The 12,680-nt window shown below is 40.8% G+C and overlaps 1 protein-coding gene across 1 annotated transcript in view; it reads left to right on the top strand.

Annotated features, from left to right (window-relative positions):
- The first annotated feature begins 3,769 nt into the window (after positions 1-3,769).
- The window catches only part of SP6 (Sp6 transcription factor), a 29,348-nt gene continuing 20,437 nt past the window's right edge, over positions 3,770-12,680 (top strand). Inside the window, exons 1-2 of the mRNA XM_077459734.1 lie at positions 3,770-4,274; positions 5,090-5,128. The gene's annotated coding sequence lies outside the window, so the exon portion shown is untranslated. The remainder of the gene's footprint in view (positions 4,275-5,089; positions 5,129-12,680) is intronic.

Below are 12,680 nucleotides of genomic sequence, written 5' to 3'. Positions count from 1 at the left end.
GCCGCCGCGCTGGCGGCCTTATATAGTGTGGGGCGTGTACTACACAGCCTGAGCTATGATTGGCCACAGGCATCCTGCCTGTGGCCAATCATGGCTCTCCTCGCTGCTGGCGCTGTGATTGGCCAAGCATGCGGGGTCACAGTGCATGCTTGGCCAATCATGAGCCAGCAATGCACTGCGATGACTGCGATCTTTCCAGCCACGGAGCTACATTCTGGCTGTATTTGTCAGGCATTTGGGTTAAAAGTTTTTCTTCCTCAGCTGTACTGGGCTTTCCTCTGATTTTCCTGGCTGGGCAGCAGCGATTGAACAGTCCCCGGCCGCTGCAGTGGCGTCCGTAGCTCCGTGGCTGGAAAGATCGCAGGCAGGCACATCAGCACATAGGCCCGTCAAGAGGACACGTCAGGTTCTGGGGAACAGGGGGCGTGGCTTAAGCGCTTGCTGACTTTATTTGTATTATTATTATTACCATTTTCTTTCCCCCTTTTTTTTGCCTATTTTTATTTTTATTTCTATTTTTATTTCTATGTTTATTTTTATTTTCAGTGCAGGAGCCTGCTGTTATACACTTCACCCTCCCCTCTTATATCTTATATTGCATGCTATTATACCTTCTGCACTTCTCTCAGTGCACACTGCCTGGCATCATATCCTCCCCATTCCTCTCCTGTACCCGCTACTTGCCATAATGTGCTTTGCAGTTCTCTCCTACACATATTGCTCACTGTGATTCCCTTCACACCCTTCTCCTGCACATACTGCCTGTCCTACAGTGACAACGTAGCTCAGTATGGTTGAAATTTAAGCAGTTTATTCCAGGACAGTGGAGCTGGTGGGGAATGTGTTAGCAGCACAGCAAACTGTAACGGTGTTGGGGAATGGGACACCAAAATTAAAAAGGGAGGAGGAGTGCCTTACTGGCATTGGGGACATCAAAAAGGTTCACCAAAATTAAAACAGGTCATTATCAGGTACTGTTTTACAGAGTCCAGGGACAGAACGGGTGACACAGTGAGAGATCCATTCCCGGAGAATGTTAACAAGGGAAATGGGAAAGTGCAGGTGATATCACTATTAGACCAATAGTAAAGATAGCATTAATATTTGGTTCAGCATATTGAAAAATTTGAAGGATTATCGTATATGCGCTGGAGACTGGGAGCTGAGAAAATAACGCACATGCGCTGGGGACAATGGCACCCTTCATCAATACTGCCCAACACATGCAATTATACACTTAAAAAACAATATATATATATATATATATATATATGAAAACAGAGTGCTTTTAATATGCAAAATGTGTGGTGGCACTGTGATTAAAATCATATGCCAATCCATAATAAGCATGTGTCAAATGGAAGCTAGAGTAAACTCAGAATTCTCCATGTTCATTCTTCTTTGTTACTGACTCAAAGTATGGATGCCACATCAAAAGCACCACTATCAGGCAAATAGTATTTTTTGATGGAGAGTTCAGCCATGATAGCCCATATATTTCTCTAAAGACAGGTCAGCCATGATAGCCCATGTATTTCTCTAAAGACAGGTCAACCATGATAGCCCATGTATTTCTCTAAAGACAGGTCAGCCATGATAACCCATGTATTTCTCTAAAGACAGGTCAGCCACCGAGAGCCCATGTATTTCTCTAAAGACAGGTCGGCCACGAGAGCCCATGTATTTCTCTAAAGACAGGTCAGCCATGATAGCCCATGTATTTCTCTAAAGACAGGTGATCCACGATAGTGTTGGAAAGAACAACAGCATGGTTGCTAATAAATAGACAATACTGTATGCATTATATCTATTTATCCAGTAGGTGGCACTGCAGTGTTATGGTTTGTATTCTATGGTAATGTAATGAGAGGAAGTGTTTGCTTTCCTCACTATGTACTTGTATGCTCCTTGTTCCTGTTCCATGATAAAGACATGCTGTAACATATGTTCTGCCATTCTCCATGAAAGTAAAGCATTCTCTGCAAACAAGAAGCTTCCAGCAAATGTTTTCAATACTCTGACAACACATAGCCCATGTATTTCTCTAAAGACAGGTCAGCCATGATAGCCCATGTATTTCTCTAAAGACAGGTCAGCCATGATAGCCCATGTATTGCTCTAAAGACAGGTCAGCCATGATAGCCCATGTATTGCTCTAAAGACAGGTCAGCCATGATAGCCCATGTATTGCCCTAAAGAAAGGTCAGCCATCATAGCCCAGTATTTCTCTAAAGACAGGTCAGCCATGATAGCCCATGTATCTCTCTAAAGACGGATCAGCAATGATAGACCATGCATTTCTCTAAAGACCGGTCAGTAGGGATGAGCTTGGTCGTGTTCGCACACTCCACGTGTAGAGCCCGCCAGGAAGTTGGCACGGCACTGTGCTAATCACAGGCAGTGAGACATTTCCTGATCTCTGCAGCCACACATCGGGAAATGTCTCACTGCCTGTGATTAGCGCAGTGCCGTGATGACTTCTTGGCTGGCTCTGCACATGGAGTGTGTGAACACGCCGGAGCTCATCCTTACCAGTCAACTATGATAGCCCATGCCATCATAGCCCTTGTATTTTTCTAAATACAGGTCAGTCATCATAGCCCATGCATTTCTCTAAAGACAGGTCGGCCATGATAGACAATGTATTGCTTTAAAGACAGGTCAGCGATGATAGCCCTTGCATTTCTCTAAAGACAGGTCGGCCATGATAGACCATGTATTGCTCTAAAGACAGGTCAGCGATGATAGCCCGTGCATTTCTCTAAAGACAGGTCGGCCATGATAGACCATGTATTGCTCTAAAGACAGGTCAGTGATTATAGCCCATGCATTTCTCTAAAGACAGGTCAGACATGATAGCCCATGTATTTCTCTAAAGACAGGTCAGACATGATAGCCCATGTATTTCTCTAAAGACAGGTCAGACATGATAGCCCATGCATTTCAATAAAGACAGGTCAGACATGATAGCCCATGCATTTCTCTAAAGACAGGTCGGCAGTGATAGCCCATGTATCTCTGTAAAGACAGGTCAGCCATGATAGCACCTGGCCATGTTTAGATTGCCATTAACAATTTCTTTCTGCACGCTTTCCCAGGATGCACAAATGTGAATGCAGCCAGTTTCATTCATACTTGGTGTAGCAGGAACTGAAGTTTTGTGTACTTTTTGTGTGCGTTTTCATGCGACACACATAGTGCAGCCTATTCATTTGAATGGGCTGCCCTACGCAGTTCTGTATGGCACATTTAAAAAAAAGTTCAGGGGCTTCTTTCTTTACATTTCTTGTGGGTACAACAGCTAATTCAAATGAATGGTCTGCTGCACCCATGATGTGCTTGTGCAAATGTGCACGCACAAGTGTGAACCTAGGCTAAGCGACAATAAAAAAGTATGACGGACAGGACTCAGCTGTGTTGTGGATTGCAGTAGCCTGACTTGATCAGGTATATTTCAGGTTATTAAAAGAACCTGTATTATATATGTGGTATTGTGTTTGATAGAAGTCTTTATTCCTTCCTGAGGTCTACATCCTGCAGACTGTCAGGCGCTTGTGACTTCCTCCACTAATGTACATCTCCCAGGTAATCCCACAAATCCCTCTTCCTTTCTTGTGTGCTTGAGCTGTCTGCCGGCTGACACACCCCTCCTTTTAACAAGTAACTTCACAGGGTGAAGCCATGCCAGCTGGGCTGTTTCCTCCGCTTCAAAGGGTTAAAGTTATCAGAGGAGGAGCTGGCTGAGAAATAAGGCAGAGGTGCAGACAGGAAAAACTTTAGGTGTGTGAGAGGAGCAGTCTGGGTCTGAAGACATTGCAGGAGCTCCATGCAGAAGACACCAGATGCTGCTGCTTTGTGGAGGTGTCAAGTGGACAACACTGATAGCACAAGCTCCCTTCATCACTGCTAATCAGTGGATGGCCTAAGGCTGCTTGTTGTTAAGGCTAGATTACGCTTGGCTGTCAATGTCTCTAAGGAAGATGGACCTAAGTAAATAGCTATTCTCTTAACTTGAAAAAGGAGATCAGGGAGTTGTTGAGATCAAGAAATCCTGTCTTTATGTTTTACGTTTCTTGGACATCTTCCAGCTGTCAAGTTCAATTTACTAGGTGGACCTCAGATCTGATCACAGATGGACTTTCACACCAGTGATAGTTTCACCAATGTTCAGGTCCCCGATAATGTGACTGTCTAGAAAGGACCATCCTGCTGACCTCTCAAACATCTTCTGGATAAACCTTTTTTATGGGCGGTTTTCAGATTGGACTGTGAAGGTATGTACTGTGGTGTAAGCATGCATTTTCGCGTAGGGTAAAATAATTTTTAAAAATGAAAATGCTTAAATGGGTTTTCTACTACTACTTAACCTACTTCTTTGCGACAAATGATGACTATTTTTTTTCCCCTTGGATGCATAGTGATCTACTCCAATTCCGTGCAGTTTTTAGACCTCTGTGGTTTTCAGGCCTCGCAAATGAATTTGGTGTGGAATTTAAAAGTTAAGAATGGGGGCGCATGCTTAAGACCCCATACACACTATACAACTTTTGTTGTCTGATTTCCTTTTATATTTATCAAAACCATGTAGTGCAAGGGCCTGCCTGATTGCATCAAAAGAATTGAAACTCTTAAGGTTTGACCTCATAACTATATAGTTTTGGTAAATCTGAAATGGGAGGGGGGGGTCACAGTACAGATTGACATTGCCAATGTAGATGATGTGACTCTATTTTAAGAGAGGAAAAAAGAAATGAGAGCAAAATTGCAGCTGTTGCCCATAGTGGCCATTAAAATTTGTTATTTTTTTTGATTGGTGACAAATCAAAAAAATAAAAAATAAAAAATGTATTCACAAAATGTAAGTAAAAAAACCTAAGTGGTTGGTAACACATTTAGATTTGTGTTCTACAGATTACACACTACTCAGCTGGGTGTGCTAATGGGGTCATACACTATTTCTATAACCACAAAAGTATAACACCCCCCCAACTAACAAAGCATTTGACTAAAATAAATAATATCCACATCCTTTTTATTTTACAAATCCAGTAAGTGAATTAATTTTGTGTTTTATCTTCTTTTCTTCCAGTATCTGCTTCATTGAATTATATTTGAATCATTTCATAAGGTAAAGTAAAGCTGACCTCACATGTTACAATCTGACTGTGCAATCCCCAGTGAACATAATCTATGTAGTAGGAGACTCAACCAAAATAATCCAAGCTATGTATATCCAGTCTGATAGCCCTGTGCACTACATAGCTGTTGCTACAGGTTGATTGTGCTATCTGTTAGATTTACCATGTGTTGCTGTCTTTTTTTAAATAATTATTTTTATTTATTTTTTGCTACAATGAGGCTATGTGCACACTAGTGTGGGGTCCTAGAAGCTAATAGTGTGCATCAACACCTAGGGTAAAACACTATTTGATCAACGTGTTTTTAAAGATTCAGCGTTTAGGAGCAGAAATAAAAAATAGTTCCTTTTCTGGCAGAAAAAAATAATGCTGAACGTTTCTAAATTCTACTAAAACAACTTTATTTTTTGTTTTTTTATTTGCACTGTGAAAATGCTACTATAACGCTCCTAAATGTTTCTAAAAGCTACCAAAACGCTAAACACAAGCTGGCACAAAACAATAATTTACAACATCATTGGGGCATCTTAAAAGAAGATCTTAATTGGGATCAATTTGAAAATAAAATTTGTCATAAAAAAAAATGTAATTGATGGAAGAATTAAAAAGTTCCAAAATTTGGGTATGAGAAGAGGGGGGGGGGGGGGGGGGGTGAAAGAGAGGAAGAAAAGACGGGAGAGAGAGTTGAGGGTTGCTTGGTACTAACATTTATAATATCTCAACCTAGGCAACGACTTCCAAGGTCTCTAATGATAATTTGGGTCATAAGGCCAAGAATTCTATTAGTGCATCTCTAAATTTGTCTTGATTCATGTTCAGTTTTCCTTAATATGATTACAATCAGATGTTGAACTTTCACTACTTACTTCGGCCATTGCTAATTCAGTAGAATTAACTTGGCATGGGATCCTTGCGGAATTCCATTACTTCCTAGATACAATTTCATGGGTCTTGTAAGTTTTGCTATATATATATATATATATATATATATATATATATATATATATATATATATATATATATATATATATATATATATATATATATATATCTCTATCTCTGGAAAAATATTTTAAATAACAAATTAATGACCGATTTTGTCTAACACCCATACAAAGGTTTTTAAGTGGACTTAACAGATGGCCAGCTCTTGCAGGTGCATAGAAGACACATGGCAGGGCTCCATGCTAATTGCTCTTATGGTAGATAGCCAGCCTTGCTTTGCAGAACCAGATTTACTGCCCATTGCACCACCAGGTATGTAAAGTAGCTGTCAGCTCCTAACAAATATAGCATCTCATATATAAGATAAGTGAACTTGGACTTCAGTAGAGCCTCACAAAGTCGTTTGTGACTCCTGGTAGTTTTTAGACTATAGTCAGATTTAATTGGGGTGTTGGTATGTTAGAAGGCAGGTACTTTGATGTTCACATATTTGGCTTGGGGAAGATTGTATTTGTTGAATAACTAAGCCTTGGATTTAAAACCATTTTCTTTTAGTTACATCAGTAGCTCTGCCTCCCTTCTTTGAGTTCTATAACTTTTTTTTTTTTTTTTTTTTTTCCTTTCTTTTTATATAGTAGTAATGTAGATACAATAACTATGGGTTAGGCCCCTTTTACACTTGTACGATCTGGAAGTAGTGCGATTTTTGCAGCGCGATTTGAAGCAACGCCTGTGTAAGCTTGAGGTCTATGGACCTCAAGTAACCTCAAAGCCGCTGCAACTTTAAGTCGCACAGATATGTGGGGTACGAATTGTCATGCGACTTTGCAGTTCCAAGTCGCAGGACAAGTCGCACAAGTGTGAAAGGGGCCTTAATGACTCAGATCAACAACCTTATTGATTTACAATATAACATATCTACCCACAGATCTAATTTTTTTTTTTTTTTGTAACAATATAGTGTTTAGTATAATGGGGTTGAATGGTTGGTTTGACTCTCATATGAATATCATTATTATATAGTACAGCTACAAAAAAATATATACACTTATGTTTTAACCACTTAAGTACCGCACATACTGCGGCAGGGCAGCTCTATTGGGCAAAACAACGTACCTGTTTCATGCAATAAACTGTTGCCTGTACCTGTTGGTGCACCCACTGCATGGAGGAGGAGCTGATGCATGTGTCCGGCCAGCCATTGGCGATCACTTCAGAGAGACAAAACGGGGATCTGCCTATGTAAACGAGGCGGATCCCCTTTCTGACAGGGGAGAATGGGGAACACACACGCACGCATAGCCCTTTAATCACCCCTGTAGTTAACCCCTTCCCTGCCAGTGTCATTCTTACAGTGATCAGTGCAAAAAGTGTCACTTGGAGTCAGATTTGTTTGCCGCAATGTCTCAGTCCCACTAAAAATCACTGATCGCTGCCATTACTAGTAACAACAATAAAATAAATTAAAGTCCATAAACCTATCCCGTAGTTTGCAGACACCATAATTTTGCCCAAACCAATCAGTATACACCCAGTGGGATGGTGTGTGTGTGTGTGTGTGTGTGTGTGTGTATATGTGTTAGAGAGAGAGATAGATATATTATTCACTCACTTTTATTTTTTTATAGAGAAAAAAATAAATAAAAAAAAAATAACCAGAGGTGATCAAATACCACCAAAAGTGGGTAAAAAAAAAAAAACAAACGTCAATTTTATTTGGGTACAGCGTTTCATGCCTGCGTAATTGTCAGTTAAAGTAACGCAGTGTCGCATTCCCAAAAAATGGCCAGGTCATTAAAGGGGTTAAACATTATGTGTATTCAGTAAACCTGCAAGGAGAGAGACAGTTTTGCAATCTCCCCAACTTAGAGCAACTGGGCCAATGTAGAAATTATTTATTAGGTCTCATGTACACTGCAGCTCAAATGCTCGATTTACAGGTGTTTTGAGGGTTTATTTTTTATTTTTATTTTTTTTCCTGCTGTTAAACTCTCCTCCATGTTAGCTTAGGTGTCCATGCACATATAGGCGTTTAGAGGCAAGAATGTAGGTTAAATGCGTCTAAGTGCGCATCAACGCTAGGCATTTAACCCTTGAGCATTTATTAATTTCAATAGTCAGAATAAATTCATATTCTGGCCAATGAAATGTATGAACACCCAAGCGTTTGATGCTCCTAATTGCATTTGGCTTTAGGGGCGTGTCTTTCTCCTGCCAGGAGAAAAGCCATTCATAAGAGTTCAGTGTGTATGAGGCCTAAATATAAAAAATATTCCTTGACCATATCGATGCACCATTGTTGACTGTTCTTTTATAATTGGAATATGAACATCCTTGCATATCAAGAAAAATTAGAACAAACGTAGGCAGACACAATGGTGTATGCTGTTGAATTGTAAGTGTTACTACACCCAGGAACCTGCGTTCACTATATCTGGTCGCCCACCGTACACAGAACATGGAAATGAAATTATTTTAGTAAATATAATCTGCTAAATACCGTTTCTCATCAGCAGTATATACAGGGCCATTTTTAAGGAAGGGCAAAAGGGCAGCTGCCCTGGGCCCTGACATTGTTGTGGGGCCCAAAGCAGCTGCTTCATATTTGCCAAATATCCCAGTTTAAATTCCCTTGAAGTTTTAGTCCTGTGCTGTGTCCTGATATCTCAGTGTGAAGTGCTGCTACTAATGCTGCCCAGATCTGCCCTATTGTTGTGTACAGATGGCTCACATGCAGACCCTGTGTTTACATGTAAATAACGGGATCATTCATATGTAAATGGATGAGGCTGGCAGCATTCACATGTACATCCTGCCTCTCTGCAGTGAAGAGATGTCGTGTAACCTCTAACAACTAATCAGTGAGCCGTAATGTGTGCTGTAACCTCTAGCAACCAGTCACTAGGCAGTAATGATATGCTCTAACCTCTGGCAGCCAATCGCAATCACTACCTGATCTGATACAGTAAACTGATTTTAAGTCTAGCTGATATTTATTGTATGTCTCAGAGCAGGTGGAGAGCAAAATTCCATTGGGGGGGGGGCAAGAATTTTTTTTGACCAGGGTCCAATCGACAATAAAGATGGCCTGAGCATTGGTTAAAGCTTGTAGGAGTCTTCATTCTCCTGACTGTCCTATGAGGCTGCATAGACAGTGCTGATCACATGCACCCTGCCAAGCCAAGAAAAAAAACTCTAGCAATACACACCAAACTGAGCATGTGCAGAGTGCCCCCAAGTTTCTGTTCTATTAGTAGATGGTTTGGGGACAGTGGAAGAAGGGGAGGATCAGAGAAGGCAGGATCAAGCAACCTTTTTAGACAATGCAGAGGATTAACCCTTTACAGTGAGTATAACTAGCATGCTTTATTGCCTATACAGACTGATTTTACTCTTGTGGTTTAGTAAAACTCTTTAAACCAATATTGTAAATGAAAGCAGGCTGTTCACTTTGATGCAACTTACCCTGCCGTTTCTCCAGAATTGCTAGGTATTCTTTGATCGGTGATCAATCGATTTCCTACCTGATGGCGCCTGCAAAGCTCTGGTACTGATGTGCCTTAAGCTGGCTATGCACTAGTAGATTTGCGAATGAAGGCTCAACAATAGTACGAAAATTTGTATAAAAAATTCTCAGTACATTTGATGACTCAAGGAATGTTTGAAAGTACTTCTAAATTTTTGTTTGCTTTCAGCATTTTGATTTTGGAATGAATTGACTTTCCTGAATGAACTACATTCGCTATTAGAAATTTAGTTTCCCTCCTGCTGCTTTGGATTTACTGTACACTAAAACAAATGTTGATTTGACCCTAATTAAAAATTGAACTAACATTCTTAAAATGGAATTTTCCAACAAAGGTCCACTGGTTTATGGCAAGTCTTGGCAGCGGCCACTATACTGACTACCAGCATAACAGGGCGCTCAATGTAAAGGGGCACTACAATTTTCATTGCCTGTTTACTGACTCTTATAAATTTTTATGATACTAAAAACCATTTTGTTGTACAGTACAACCTTGGATTGAAAGTAACTTGGTTTGAGAGCATTATGCAAGACCAGCTAAATTTTTTTTTTTTTTTTTTTTTTTTTTTTTAAATAAATTTTGACTTGATATACAAGTAGCGTCATGTCACAGCTGAGTATAACAGAGAAGAGGGGCGCCTCTAAGTGTAGCAATATGGTTACATTTAATGAAGGTAAAACATTTAGTAACTCACATGGTTGATTAAAAGAGGCACATCTAAGTATGCAGGCATCTGGTGTAAAGCTGTTCACATAGACCATCCTCCGCACCGTCATCTACATCATCCCTACCATGCTGCGCTTCAAGCCTTGCTTTCAGATCACTCTACTGCAGGGTAGTCTTCCCGGCCATGATTTTAGACTGACAGCGGTGAGACGGCTGTGCGGAGGTCTATTTGGACAGTTTTACCCCAGATGCTTGCATATTTAGATGTACCTCCTTCTTCTTTTTTTTTTTTTTTTTTTTTTTTTTTTTTTTTAAACATCAACCATGTGAGTTGCTAAGTGTAGTACCTTCATTAAATGTAACCATATTGCTACACTTAGAGGCGCCTCTCTTATACTCTGGAGCTCCTGCTGGATTTTGCTTCTAATTCCCTTGTGGAGGCTTCAATTTGTGTATGGACATTTTTATGGTTACACAACATATATCACATTGTTTTAATCTTTTTATATGGATTATAGACTGAAGGGTTTAGGAATAAATGGTTGTGGAACAAATTTTTTGAGTTTCCATTATTTCTTACGGGGAAATTCACTTTAATATATAAGTGCTTTTAGATTTATAAGCATGTTTCTGGAACAAATTATGCTCGCAATCCAAGGTTTTACTGTATATAGGCGAGGGTGTTTAAAAATGTTTGCTTTTTATATCTATGCAGCTTCCTGATCTAATGTAGATATAAACCTTTTTAACTGAGAAGGTAATGGAAAAAGTTCCCACAATCCTTGGCGGCAGATCTGAAATCTAGTATTCCAATGCCTGCCAATATTTTCTGGAATTTTTAAAGTGATTCTAAAGGCAGAAGTGTGTGTGTGTGTGTGTTTGTTTTTTTTTTCCGTGTGCATCAGCCCCCCCCAATACTTACCTGAGCCCCATCTCTATCCAGTGATGTACATGAGTGCCTCAGCCGTCTGGTGCTCATCAGTCAGTTTAGCCAATCAGAGAGAAGGGGCAGGGACGAACCAGGGCTCCATGTCTGGACACAGGGAGCTGCAGATCGGCTTGGGTGCCCCCATAGCAAGCTGCTTGATGTGGAGGCACTCAACCGGAGGGAGGAGCCAAGAGTACCGAAGACGACCTGAGAAGAGGAGGGTCTGGGCTGCTCTGTGCAAAACCAACTACATTGGAAGTATAACAGGTTATTATAAAAAAAAAAAAAAAAAAAAAGACTTAAAGCGGAGCTACACCCTAAAGTGGAAGTTCTGCTCATCGGATTCCTCCCCCCTCAATGCCTGTATAATCCAGGTATCTGCACCCACTTCCGGGCATAGATAGCCGCAGATGGGGGGGGGGGGGGGGGCCCCCTTGTGTTCTGGGAAACACACAGTTGACAGAACACAACGGGCACCAGTAAAGACGCACAGCGAGACTCGCGCATTCACAGTGGAACCAGGCAGTGAAGCTGCAACGCTTCACTTCCCGATTCCCTGACAGAGGATGGCGGCGGGGCCAGCAGAGAGACAAGCGATTGCTTGTCATCTGCTGCTGACATCACGGGCACCCTCGACAGATAAGTGTCCATTTATTAAAAGTCAGCATCTGCAGTATTTGTAGCTGCTGGCTTTTAATAACATATTATTTATTTATTTTTTTTGGGTGGAGCTCCGCTTTAAGTATCAGTTTTTTAAAGACACATCGGGGGAGATCTACTAAAACTGGAGCACACAGTCTGGTGCAACTGTGTAGTGAAACCAACAAATACTGCAGCTGCTGACTTTTAAAATAATGACACTTACCCGCCCGCGATGTCGGCACCCGAAGCTGATCTCTCGATCATCTCTCTTTTTTTTTTTTTTTTTTTTTTTTTTTTTTACGTTTGATTTCATATGGTTTGTAATTTTGAAAGTACACGTAAATGCTAAAGAGAGCTGGCAATCTATGATCTTGGTATTCTAGTGATAGACATCAGTTGTATTGTTGGTAATGCTTCAGCATAACTTGGAAACCTACAGTATGTGGTTAGTTGAGTAGTATGCACAACAGACACTCAGACTGTGATGTCATATCGAGGTAGTAAGTCATTATCACAGTAGTGTAAGGATATTGTGAGCATTTAGGAAAATCTTAGTCTCCTATGTATAATTGTCTGTGTAAAGATTTATATTTTAGTTCTTACAGGCCTAGAATGTTTTCAGGCATGGATAGTTTAAGTACCTCCCACCCGAGGTATAGGAAATGACGGCTGCGGGTGGCTCTACTGTTCTGGGACAACATCATAAGATGCCATCCCACTCAGGCACACAGCGTGGTGATCTGTGGCATGCTGTGTTCCCGGGACATGGCGCATCCCCAATCTCGGTAAAGAGCCAATGACGTGGCTCTTTACCCATGTGATCAGCTGTGTCCA

This window comes from Lithobates pipiens, unplaced genomic scaffold (genome assembly GCF_037356315.1).
Source record: "Lithobates pipiens isolate NorthernLeopardFrog02 unplaced genomic scaffold, aLitPip1_a1.2 Scaffold_28, whole genome shotgun sequence".
NCBI lineage: Eukaryota > Metazoa > Chordata > Amphibia > Anura > Ranidae > Lithobates > Lithobates pipiens.
Note: the sequence above shows the minus strand (reverse complement) of the source record. Positions and strands in the feature narration are given on the sequence as shown.